Raw genomic sequence first — 13927 nt, forward strand, 5'->3', positions numbered from 1 at the left:
GTAAAACTGGTGACCCTCCAACTTTTGCAAAACTTCAAGTCCCATGAGGCATTGCAAGATTGACAGTTACAAGCATGACTCCCAAAGTCAGAGGCATGATGGGACTTGTAGTTTCACAACAGCTGGAGGGCCGCCAGTTTGACACCCCTGCCCTAAAGGAAATGAGCAACCTTGCCCAACAGTGACCTTTAAAAAAAAACAAGGCCTGGAACACGAGTCTGATTCTACAGATGATGGGTAGTACATCTATAAGGTTTGAAACAACCCCAGTAAATCTGTGTCCACTTCAGGAGACTGTAATGACCCCAACCAGAGGTTGACTGTTGGAATTCTCAGAGACAGTGACAAGATCAACATGGCCAGCATGAATAGAAGTTTTAGGCCAATCACAGACAATCTGCAAGGGACCATGTGGAGCCTTTGAGGGTAGAGTGCTCCGATATTTGAGCAAAAACAGCCATAAAGTCCAAAATGGAGACTGAGGCCCCTGTAGACATGGGGGATACCTTGGCGACACACGAGAGAGCTTTGGTAGACTGCAATAAAGATGATCCAGTAACAATAGGGGTCCAAGGTTCTGAATTACAGGTGACAATTCCATCTGGGAAGGAAGCACTCTAGGACTATAAGCCGTGTTCATACTTGGCAGTGGGACAGTCCTGGCTGTCTTAATGTAGACATGTTGTGTTTGCACAGTGGTAATTCAACTAGGCCCAATGTGAGGCAATGTTTTAAGTCTCATAAAACCAGGCAGCTTGGGCTCAGGGTTTTAGGTGGCCAGGGGTGACCAAGTCAGTGTAGGAAGGGAGATCCATGTGATGCTTCAAGAGCAACGGCAGAATGATGCTTCCTCCAAGCTGAATAGAGAGAAAGAGAAGTCAGAGCTCCACCCAGTGAATGCCATCAGCACTCGATTCCTCAGCCTTAACCCTTAAAGACAAATGTTATATATTTTGCTTTAATGTTTGAAGCCCATGGTCAAAATGGCTGCAGTAGCTTATGGGCATAATGGAGCCATCCTAACACATATGCCTCCTTTTTTGGCAGGAAAGGGGGCCCCTCATTCTTGTGGCCCCTGCTCCTGAGCCTTACCATTCCTCTTTCTACTCCCTACCAGTCTCCTGGGCTGTGGCTGCCAGTGTCCTATTTGTCTGGATAAACTGGAGTGAAGAACATACCAATGAGCAATCCCTCAAACCTTGGTCACAAATGTCACATCATACATACAGCCTAACTAGTATCTGTTACTAATCATCATCTTGAACTCTATTTGCAGATCATCTTTTGCCCCTGGAGGCCCCAGCTGTTGGAGTGGGAGAGGAATCTGCCTCTGATGTTGGGGTACGGGAACTGCTGTAATGGGGTGGGGGATGTACAAATATATGTTACATGTGTATTTGGGAAATGTCATTTTTTTTTTGTTTTGTGGTGCAGGGAAGTTCAGGCACTCCAAACTTGTGTGAAATGCCGTCACCTCCACCTGAGTTGCCTGAACCTCCGGTAAGAGATGCTAAAGATGTTCTCCCTAATGAGTCACCCATTTAGAGTATAACTCCGTTCCTGGCTGGGCAGGATTTGGCAACGTGATGTGTAACTTACTTTTTTCGGATCATTGCTTAGTCCGGAGCTGGAGGGAGTGGTGTGCATGTGACAAATCAGCATTTTAGCATTTCACTTTGTCTAAATCCAAATCTGATCACATTTCAGAGCAGGAAGGTATCAGTCTGGGTGAAGATGCCAAACCATTCATTTCGGTCAAATGTTCATCCAGTGTAATGTGTCAGGGAAAGGTATTCACCAATACCTGGTCCTAGGGGTGGGACAAGAACATGATCTAGTGTTTGGTGTCAGACGAGCCCCCTGTCCTACTGTACCCTTGTGCTGTGTGTTAAACACTCTTTCATTTTTTTGTTTGTTTCTCCTTGCAGCCAACATTGGATGCCGCTGGATCGGCACCCCGTCCACCTGGACTCAGCCCCCTTCTCAAGCTTGAGGAAAGGCTGGTGTTCAACATGGAGAGATTATGCGAGCAATGGAGGCTTTCTAATACATCCAGTAATATAGAAAGGTTACTGGGGCTCCAACATGAAGCCCTGCTTGGACTTGTCACCTCGGTCAGGGAGCAGACTACAGTGCTGCAGGACCTTAGTCATGATATCCGGGCCTTATGTCAAGCAGGGGCTGAACAAAATGCACCTTCGGCCAGGGGATTCCAACCCCTGTGCAGTAGTTTGGGGCCAATGCCAAGGTTACCACAGAGTTCCCCTGTAGAAAGTGCTGGGGAATCAGCAGGGGAACAAGCCTTGGAGGTGCCGATTCTGGAACGACCCACTCTGGAGCAGCCCCCTCAAGAAACCTCACCCGAAGACCAGTATGCCTCCTTCCCCATGGATCCCTCTTCTGCACCTTCTTCACACTCCACTTTGCCCCTTGACCACACCCCCACTTTCACACCCCTTCCCCTTGTTTCTACACACCCCTCCTCTCAATCCCATTTCCACCCTTACCTTCCACGTCCTGCCCACTCTCCTCAGCCCTCAAACGCCTCTCCCCACATACTCTCTCCCCATCACTCTTCCGTTCCCGCCTTTCCATCACTCCAGGTTCAACCCCTTCCCCAGCACTCCCTCCCAATCCATCTTTTCCCAGCCCTTCCCTGCATCCTCCCTGCCTTCCGTTCCCACCTTTCCTTCACCCCCCGTTCAACCCCTTCACCAGCCCTCTATTCCCACCACTCTTTCCCAGCCCCTCCACACACTGTAGCTCCCCAAACCTCACACCCACCCTCCTCTGCAGCAGCCGCCTCTTCCTCCTCCCCATTAATTTTGTATTATGTTTGTGTTTGTAATAAACATTATTTGGAAAGTAGCAGAACGTGTCTTTCAAATTGTCAAATGCATTTGGGGTAATAATGGTGGCTTGGTCATGTCGGGAATCCAACACAGGTGCTTTTCTGAGTATGGCTACCAATAATTCCAAATAGCGAACACTAAAAAAGCAGCCCTTCAGAAAGAAAACTAAAAGATGACCCTTCCAGAGGCATTGGGGGTTAGACTCTTTGGCCTTTCTGCTGCTTTCACCTGGTGGTCTGTCCTGCAAATAGTTTTAGCTGTTCCCCATCACACAAGTTCTCTGGCACATGTAGCGGTTGGCCATTATCTGCTAATATGAAACATGCACGCATCACCCCCATACTTAAAAAGCCCTTCCTGGACCCCAATGACCCGAACAACCTCAGACCCATCTCCCTGCTCCCATTTACATCCAAACTCCTCGAGCGCCTAGTCTACACCCGCCTATGCTCTCACCTCAATGACAACAACCTCCTCGACCCCCTACAGTCCAGCTTCCATCCCCTACACTCCACCAAAACTGCCTTACTCAAACTCTCCAACGACCTGCTAACCGCCAAAGCTAATGGCCACTATTCAGTGCTCCTACTCCTTGACCTCTCTGCGGCCTTCCACACAGTCGACCATAACGCTCTTTCAGCGTTACCTATAATGCTACCACCTCCGCCTCACTCCCCCTCTCTGTTGGGGTCCCTCAAGGCTCTGTCCTCGGGCCCCTTCTCTTCTCCATCTGCACCTCCTCCCTTGGCCAACTCATACACTCTCACAGCTTCAACTACCACCTCTATGCCAACGACACACAAATCTATCTCTCAACCCCCCACCTCACCACCTCAGTCTCCGCCCGAATCACACACCTACTGAGTGACATATCAGACTGGATGTCACTCCACTTCCTTAAACTGAACCTCTCCAAAACCGAGTGTCTTGTCTTCCCCCCCAGCCCGGACACCACCCCCCATTGACTTCTCCATCATGTCCAACAACACCACCATCAAACCCGCCCCACAGGTCAGAGTACTTGGTGTCATTCTGGACTCCAACCTATCCTTCCAGCCCCAAGTCCAATCACTAACAAACTCATACAGACTCCACCTCCGCAATATCGCCAAAATCTGCATGTTCCTAACCCCAGAAACCACTAAACAGCTCATCCACTCCCTCATCATATCACAACTCGATTACTGCAACTCCCTCCTCACTGGCCTGCCTCGCCGCTGGCTATCCCCGCTTCAGTCCATCCTGAATACGGCTGCCAGACTCATTCACCTTTCCAACCGCTCCATCTCTGCCACCCCCCTCTGCCAATCCCTCCACTGGCTTCCGATTGCGCAATGGATCAAATTCAAAATCCTAACACTGACATACAAAGCCGTCCACCATACTGCCCCGAACTACATCACTGACCTAATATCCAAGTACCACCCAACACGCACACTCCGCTCCTCACAAGACCTCCTTCTCTCTAGTTCCCTGGTCTCCTCCTCCCATGCCCGCCTCCAGGACTTCTCCAGGGTGTCACCCATCCTCTGGAACTCCCTGCCCCAACCCATCAGTATATCACCTACTCTCCTCTCCTTTAGGCGCACCCTGAAAACCCATCTCTTCAGGGAGGCCTACCCCACCCCCTGCTAACTTGCCGACCTCCTCCACTCTTCCTACCACTCCATCCCCCACAGCTATCTCCTCCTGTGCCACCATCCCCTCCCTCCTAGATTGTAAGCTCCAAGGAGCAGGGTCCTCCATCCCCTCATGTTTTGCATTGTATTGGTATTGTTCTGTCACATGTTCTGTCCCCCTTTGTAATGTACAGCGCTGAGCGAACTATTGGCGCTTTATAAATACTGTACAGTTGTGGCCAAAATTATTCAACCCCCACTGAAATTGAGTGTTTTGGCCAGTTTGACATTGCTTTTGATCATTCAGTCATCTTGCTTACATTTACATTAAAGAGGCACTTGTAGGTCAGACAAATATAACATAACAGTTATAATGAAATAACCACAAATGTCTTTTCTGTGCTCACAGCATTATCAGTTTTATTCAACCCCCAAGTGACATTCAATCTTAGTACTTAGTACAGCATCCTTTTACAGTTATAACAGCTTTTAAACGTGAAGCATAGCTTGACACAAGTGTCTTGCAGCGATCTACGGGTATCTTCGCCCATTCTTCATGGGCAAAGGCCTCCAGTTCAGTCACATTCTTAGGCTTGCGCACTGCAACTGCTTTCTTTAAGTCCCACCAGAGGTTCTCAATCGGATTTAAGTCTGGTGACTGCGATGGCCACTCCAAAATGTTCCAGCCTTTCCTCTGCAACCATGCTCTAGTGGACTTGGAGGTATGCTTGGGATCATTGTCCTGTTGAAAGGTCCAACGTCTCCCAAGCCTCAGGTGTGTGACGGACTGCATCACGTTTCCATCCAATATCTCCTGGTACTGAAGAGAATTCATGGTACCTTGCACACGCTGAAGCTTCCCTGTACCTGCAGAAGCAAAACAGCCCCAAAGCATGATTGACCCTCCACCATGCTTCACAGTAGGCAAGGTGTTCTTTTCATCATAGGCCTTGTTCTTCCTCCTCCAAACATAGCGTTGATCCATGGGCCCAAACAGTTCTAATTTTGTTTCATCAGTCCACAGAACACTATCCCACAACTTTTGTGGTTTGTCCACATGGCTTTTGGCATACTGCAGTCGACTCTTCTTATTCTTTGGAGACAGCAAGGGGGTACGCCTGGGAGTTCTGGCACGGAGGCCTTCATTACGCAGTGTGCGTCTTATTGTCTGGGCTGAAACTTCTGTACCCACATCTGACAAATCTTTTCTCAGTTCCTCAGCAGTCACACGGGGACTTCTCTCCACTCTACGCTTCAGGTAGCGCACAGCAGTCGAAGTCAGCATCTTCTTTCTGCCACGACCAGGTAGCGTTTCAACAGTGCCCTTTGCCTTGAATTTGCGAATGATGCTTCCTAAGGTGTCTCTTGGTATGTTTAACATCTTTGCAATCTTCTTATAGCCATTGCCCTTCCTGTGAAGAGAAATCACCTCTTCTCTTGTCTTCCTGGACCATTCTCTTGCCTTCACCATGTTTGTAACCACACCAGTAAATGTCTAGAAGGAGCTGAGTATCACAGTCATTTTAAAGCTGCCTAATTGGTGCTTATTATGCTTGATTGCTGCTCGGTGACATCCACAGGTGTTTTCAATACCTGATGGAAAGCACCTGTATGAACCTCTGTTCTTCAGAGTGGTAGTCTTTAAGGGGTTGAATAATTGTGGCAATGAAGAAACCACATAAGAACCATTTACTACTGTATTACATAAACAATTGATGTCATTTTAGTTGCATTTGGGTAGTTACAACGTCCTTGTAGGATTTGATTCTGAATACAATTCCAAATGTACACTATAGTCCCTAAACCCCTTTACAGCATTGGGGGTTGAATAATTTTGGCCACAACTGTATAATAATAACCATTTGGCTGCCCCAAGGGAGCTTAGAATTATCAGTGGACTCTGTGGGCAAGGCTAACGTTCCCCAATATGGGAACACACAATATTGCAGCTTGTTTTCTAGGTGTCGGCTAGCTTTTGTCTTTTTGGGGTGCTGATTTTGGCCAAGACTCCTGCATGGAACACTCACCTCCCCAGAGACTGACACTGCGGTCCAAATATGTTCCCTGTGCTACTTCATTGACACACACTATACAAGAAGTGTGTAATATCCAGGACACCAGGCGTGACACCAGGACACAACTTACACACAGTAAGCCTGCCAAGGAATGCTAGAGACACAGAAAAGTTGGGAGAATAAGAAGAAGGCCTTCTGTTGTTTGGACTATCATTATGCTGGACTAACTGGACCCAGACTAAGTTTGCTTTACACACCATGTAACATCTTGCCCCGAGATTGGTTGGGGAGCATAGGATCTTTAGCTGCCTGATTCTAGATGTGTGTGCCTATGGAATTTATGTGCCCAGTGGACACTTGTTCCTCACTTCATTCCCTCCCCACCTCTTGTTGTCAAAACACTGACATGTGAATGAGCAACACGTTGGATCCAAGTGGTATGTGTGGAGCAGATAGACAATTTGCCCATTAGGGCCCCTTCTTTTCTGGGGGACATTGCATGTAACTGGTCTCATCCATAACTGATAGTCCTTCCAAGAGCAGCTTTCAAGTCATGTGACTTCTGTGTAATGCCAATCCCAACTAGAGATGAGGTGATGGGAGACATCTTGACAGAGTTGGCCCACAGGATCCCCCCACACATGGTCTACTTGGCTGCACCCCCCTTTTGGCAGTCTGCACAACTCCACTCCACCAAGCTATGTAGAAGTCCCTGGATGGAATGAAGAGCTACTCCAAACGTGAACAATGTAACGTGAATGGAGTGTTCTGTGTAAACTGTTGCAGCATTTCACAAGAGGAAGCAAACCAAGATTGGGAGTAGCTGCAGACAGCAAGCAGACAACTTCAATCTTTATGTATCCCAGCTTAGGATGGAAGGAGCTGGTTTACCTCTCGGAAACATGCAATCCTATCTGCTACAGTCCTAAAGCTGGACTTGCCAGAAAACACTTCGTTTGGACATTACCAGAAATTCCAGGTAAGCAAGATTGTCCAGTGCAGCTGGAGCTAGCAGAGTCCTGCAATGCTTTAGGGACATGCAGATCAGCTCCAACTGCAATGAAGAAGATTGCCGACCTGCAAAGGCTGAAGAAGGCCACAACACAGGGCACTGTCCAAGAGAAATAGAACATTTATTACCAACAATCAATAGAAAACTATAAAACATCATAAAAAATTGTAACTAAACTAAAATTGCTGCCTGAAATAGGCTCCAAGGCTGGGCTGGTCCTCGTCTGGTTCCACCTCCAGGGCTTGCTCCAGGGCCTGGATCCAGCGGCACATCCAGCCCAGGAGGCCACGAATGTCAGGATCGGGGAACAATGTAGAAAAAGCCAAACAAAATGTATTATCTGTAATAAAAAAGGAGACAGACTTGCTTCACACAACAACAGCATGCAATGCTTGTCTACCTTTGTCCATTATCCTGAAAGCACTCTATGCTGTTGTCACCTCATAATTGGAACACAGAACTTACATTTCTTGCCTGGATGATATCATGGCCCAAGGAGTGAGCTTGGAATCCTTAGTCCTAGATTACCCGCTTCCCACCCGCAATGTACTGTGGCCAGGCGGCAGCTACAGGCAAAGCAATGTACTTGTACGTCACTCTGGCTGTACTAACACAGGAGGCACACCACACACCCGAGCCGGCACATAGCGCTCCCCTCCCCCGACTGCTGTGTCTGGTGGATACAGCGGAATGAAGATCCCAGTGATTGTGACCCAGTGATCATGTGATCTCTAGGTGATCCCAATGTAAGCAGTTATTATGAATCAATCTCATTCATAACAGCTCTGCTTCTCCTCTTAGTGAGCTGTGATTGGCCCACAGCTGTCACATGATATATGGGGCCAATCACAGCACCCTGTACCATGTGACCAGCTCCAGCCAATCACAGATCACTATCTTGAGCTGTCAAAAATCTAACTCACTGATGACAGTTGATGAATGAGTTCGGTTCTGACAGCAAGCTTTGCATTGCAGGAGAAATGACCATTATTTCTCCTGCAAAGAAAAGTGTGGAAACAAAATCCCTGATCACCCCCCTCCCCCCACAGTAGTACAATGGTTACTATGGTAACATCCTACTATTCTGATAAAAGTATTTAAAAAAAAAATGTTAAATACCATATTGAGAATTTAAAAAAAAATGTTTTTAAGGTTTTTTATTTACTTTCTTAACTACTTGCCAACCACTTACCCGCATTTTGTGGGCGAGCAGCAGCTCTTGGCAAAGTGGTGTAATCTGCATTGCTTCCTGTTTTGGGGTGTCAATGCGCCTGCACCCCCCCACTGCCCCCCCGGTCAGTCCAGGGAGAAGAGAGAACACGGCACCGAGTAATAGCACCACTACATTGTACACACACGTTAGATTAGCACATTTAACCCTTTGATTGCCCTGTCACCCAGCCAGTGCCATTAGTACAGTGTCAGTATATAGAATGTATCACTGATCTCTGTATTCCTGCCACTAGTGACATCACATAGTGTCAGGGTCAGTAAGCCCCTCCCAGCCAGGGTCAGCTGGCGTTAGATTGGCCGCACACTGTCGCACTCACGCTATAGGTCGCTGATCACCGCCATTACTAGTATAGTGTTTGTACGGATCAATATATTGATCATGAACAGAACTATACTAGTGCCGGCTTTGTATAGTGTCCCCAATACTCAGTGTTAGCCGGATCGGCCCGGTCACTGCCAGCACTAGTGTTCAGCCCCTCCACTGTTCTTCACAGAAGATTTGTACCAATTGTGGGCCAAGGCAATTTATACACCACAATACATGGCCGCCCCCCAAATTCAGCTCTTGTCACACAATTCACATGGAACTCTATCACCGTTTATGAAATTAAAACTTATTGGGCCGAACCCCCAACATGGACATTACAGAAAAGAATGAATTGCAGTCATATTGGTCCGCAGACCCGATTCATCGTATGTCCGTGTTCTCTGCTGGTACATATATGTCCAACATGGACCAGCAATGTACTGGAACGTCGCTGGACTTGGAGTGGTTATACCGGGAGGATGCTTGCAGCTACAGCCATCATTCTAGTGCTGGTTTATTAGCTGGGGGTCGGCTTTCATGTAAAAGTAATCCTAGTGGCCAATTAGCTGCAGAATTGTTTTTACAAGCAGTGAGATGGGACATCATTATAAATGATTTCCTATAGCAGCAAATCTGATGAGATGAATGAAGTGGGTGTAAAGTGGAAGCAGTGGATGTGCAGGGAGCAGCATCTTGAGCACAAAGCACTTTATGTTGTGGATGGATTTGCACACGGTTCAGTTTCCTTCATTTATTGATAAACCTCATAAGACCAATGAAGTGGGTGTAAAGTGGAAGCAGTGGATGTGCAGAGAATAGGATTTGGAGCCCCGAGCTCTTTATCTCTGAATGTCTCCACATATTTGTAGTGTATTTGTGATGATTTCTGTGCACACACAATAGGACAGCGCTGTGACACATAATGCTCTTCTAGATGACAGGGAATCCTTCCCTTTGTTACAGCAGCAGTCCGCTAGAAGGTTTTTGTAGGTTTGGAGTTGTTACACATAGCGCGGGTTTTATCCATTTATAGTGATGACATCATTGCCCAAATCTGGGGGTCACCAGCCATTTCCACCCTTTACTCCCAGCTGGGGGGCTTTGTATCCATATACCAGATGTTCTACAGGACTAAATCTGCAATCAATGTTACTGCAAAATCAAAGGGGCCAAAACCCCACCCCCGAGAAGTCATATATTTCTGTCCCCCTTGGTGGGAGTGGAGGTGACCCCTCTATAAGGATCTACAGTCCATACACACCCAGCACAAGGCCGGAGTCACACTACCAGACGCTTCTCGGGGCTGCAGTTCCTCTGAGCTCCACAAGGTGGGGATCTCACTTCTACCCAGACAAGAAGTCTCTATGGAAGACAGGAAGTGATGTCAGGTACAGACAGGAAGTCTCTATGGAAGACAGACAGGAAGTGATGTTGGGGACAGACAGGAAGTGATGTCAGGTACAAACAGGACATTCCATGCGGTACAAGGTGATATTCCTGGATGTGGCAGCGGAGGAGGTAATATGTAGATTAACCCCTTCAGGGGGAGGAGTTGATGATAATATATTTGCTCCCAAAGCTGGCCTACATGGTTCAGTTTTATCGTTCAGCCAGCGGGATGACCATAAAAACTGAAGTGATTCCCCCATCCACACATTGGAGGTGGATGGGGGAATCCTCCCCGCTGCACTCTTGTATTCTGACAATGGGGGGATTCCTCCGCTCTCAGAATACACAGATCAGCACTGAAGCTATTGGCTGCAGCTGCTGGGGGAGTGGCTTTTATCCGGCAGTGGCCACACATGGATGGAAATGTGAGCGATCCCTGCTGAACCAGCTGAATTTCCATGGATCTATGGTCACCTTCAGTGACTTCCTCCCCTCCCCCTCATCTCCTTCATGATGGAAGTCATGCTGAGATCATCTCCCATTGGCTGAGCAATATTCTCATTTGTCTCTCAGCTCCTTCTTGCTATTCCTCGTCCTGCCTGTTGTTTCCTTGGATTGATTTTCTGTGTAGTGACCCCGGCTTGGTCTCTTGGATGCGCTCGTCTGTTGCTTGCCCTGACCTTTCTCCTGATTCCTGGATCTCCTCCTCATCTCTCCTCCATATCCTCTTACACAGCTTTTCTCCACACCTGCAGTGACCCTGGGGGGTGGAAACATCACACTGACCTGACAACTCCTCCTCCCAATCTCCCTCCATCCAGAGTCAGAGAATCCTATGACATCACACTGACCTCACAGCTCCTCCTCCCAATGTCCCTCCATCCAGAGTCAGAGAATCCTATGACATCACACTGACCTCACAGCTCCTCCCCCCAATGTCCCTCCATCTGCCTTTTCTCTGATGCTCTTAGGATGTGGGGTCTCTTGGTATCCTCACATGTAAAGTGGGACTGTTTTTTTTTTTTATTAAAATTTTTATTCATTTTCCATGTATAATACATTTTTCATCATTCTCATACATACAAAAAAAAGAAAAAACACTATTTCCATATCATTAATAACATTTCTTACTATATTTATTCCCATTTACCTCCCCCCCTATATTTCCCCTCCCCCCTTAAGTGAAAACCTCCCTCCCCCCCTATGAACCCACCTACTCTGCATTATTCTATTAACTCTTTTCCCAACTAGAATATGGGGTATGTAAATCCTTTCAACTTTCTCACATTTCTACTTCATATATTTCAGCATAAATTCTTCCCATTTTCTCCACCTCCTAGAGAACAACCCCATCCTATCTTCCTGCATATAACACAGTCTCTCCATCTTGCAAATTTGATTCGTTCTTTCCACCCAGTCCTCTATCTTCGGCACCTCTGGTCTATACCAAAACTTAGGTATCAAACCCTTCGCCGCATTCAGATAGCTCCAAATACCCGAGTCCTTATATTTATTTACCGATAACTCTGTACTGTGTAGTAGACATACATCTGGGTCCAGTTCTAACTTTATCCCAGAGATATTCTCAATTAGTTGGACAATTTTTTCCTAGAAACCTTGGATCTTCGGGCACTCCCACCATATATGATATGACGTGCCTATTTTTCCGCAACCCTTCCAGCACTATTGTGAATTTTCCCCACATATCTTATACTCAACCTTCGGTGTGATGTGCCATCTCGTTAAACACTTATAATTTACCTCCACCTCTCTCATACTTATATTCTCGTGTATTAATCTATATATTTTCCTTTGTTTATCTTTATCTATCTCTATTCCCAAATCTCTTTCCCATTTTATTATATACATTGGTTTTGTGAAAGTGTCTAACTCAGTGAGGGTCTTATAAATTTTTGCCGTGCCTCGCCTCCCATCGCCTCGTGTTTCTAACAACCTCTGAAACAGGTTCCAATCCTTTCTCGATCTCAACGGTTTTGGAAGGTCTCTGATAAAATGTTTTAATTGGTGATATTTCCATTCATCTATTTTAATAAAAAGTTCCCTTTTATCTTTTTTCAAATCCTTAAGTGTTCTCAATTCCTGTCCTTCCATTATATCTCTCAGTTGGATATCTTCTTTTTTAAACCATTTTCCTGTGCTCTCCTCCTTACCTGGGGGAAAATAATCCGTGTTCCTCAGTGATATTAATTGTGAATTAAAATCCCATTTCATAAGTTTATGCAGCTTATCCCAAACCTTTAAGACATTTAATGTAAAAACACTTGTGGTATCTTTTAACCCTCTATACTGTGCTGGTGCCCATATAACTCTATTCAAGGTGACTCCACTTAATTCATTCTCAATCTGAACCCACCTTTTCCCCTCTTGGTTATGTGTCCAATCATAAATTCTCGCTAGGACTGCTGCTCTATAATACCTCTTAATATCTGGCACTCCCAAACCTCCCTTCTCCTTTTTTCGACTTAACAAGTCATATGATATTCTAGGTTTTTTATTTTTCCATATGTATTTTGTTAACATCCTTTTTATTACTTTAAAGAAAACCTCCGGGATTTTGACTGGAATCATCTGAAATTTATAGAGGATTTTTGGTACAATTATCATTTTTATCAAGTTTATACGGCCTATCCAAGACGGATTGCCTCCTCCCAATCTCCTTAGTTCCTCCTTGATCTCATTTAAGAGTGGGATATAGTTTAATTTTTTACAGGTTCGTGTATGAAGCAGAAAGTTTAACCCCCAAATACTTTATCTCTCTATTTTTCCATATAAAGGGGAATTCTTTTTGTATTTTTTCTTTTTCACTATTTGAAAGGTTTACATTTAAGATCTCGGTTTTTGTTGGATTGATTTTCAGGTTTGATAGCTCCCCATAATCCTTTAAACTCTTCATTAGATTTGGGAGTGTTATCCTAGGATTTCCTACATAAAACAACAGGTCATCCGCAAAGGCAGCTACTTTATGTTCGACTTCCCCTGTCTGCACTCCTTTTATATCTATATTCTTCCTAATAGTTGCCAATAAAGGTTCCAGTGTTAAAACATACAACAATGGGGATAATGGGCATCCCTGTCTAGTTCCATTTGACATCCCAATAGGTTCCGACCTCTCTCCATTAACCATGACCACCACTGAGGGCGCTCTATACAATTTTCCTATCCATTCTCTCATTCTTACTCCTATTCCTAGAGTTTCCAGGGTATCCATCATAAAGCCCCAATCTACTCTATCGAATGCCTTTTCAGCATCGATAGCAAGTACTACTACCGGAGTTTTCCCCTTACTAGCTTTTTGGATAAGAAACAGAGTTCTCAGCCCATTGTCTCTACCCTCCCTCCCTGGGACAAATCCCACCTGGTCTCCCTGGATCCATTCTGGCATAAAATTCTTTATCCTATTTGCTAGGACCTATGCGTATAACTTAGTGTCAATGTTCAAGAGTGATATCGGTCTATAACTAGAGCACTGAGAGACATCC

Source organism: Staurois parvus, unplaced genomic scaffold, assembly GCF_062004578.1.
Source record: "Staurois parvus isolate SC_StPar_1 unplaced genomic scaffold, SC_StPar_1.0 ptg000819l, whole genome shotgun sequence".
NCBI classification, from domain to species: Eukaryota; Metazoa; Chordata; class Amphibia; order Anura; family Ranidae; genus Staurois; species Staurois parvus.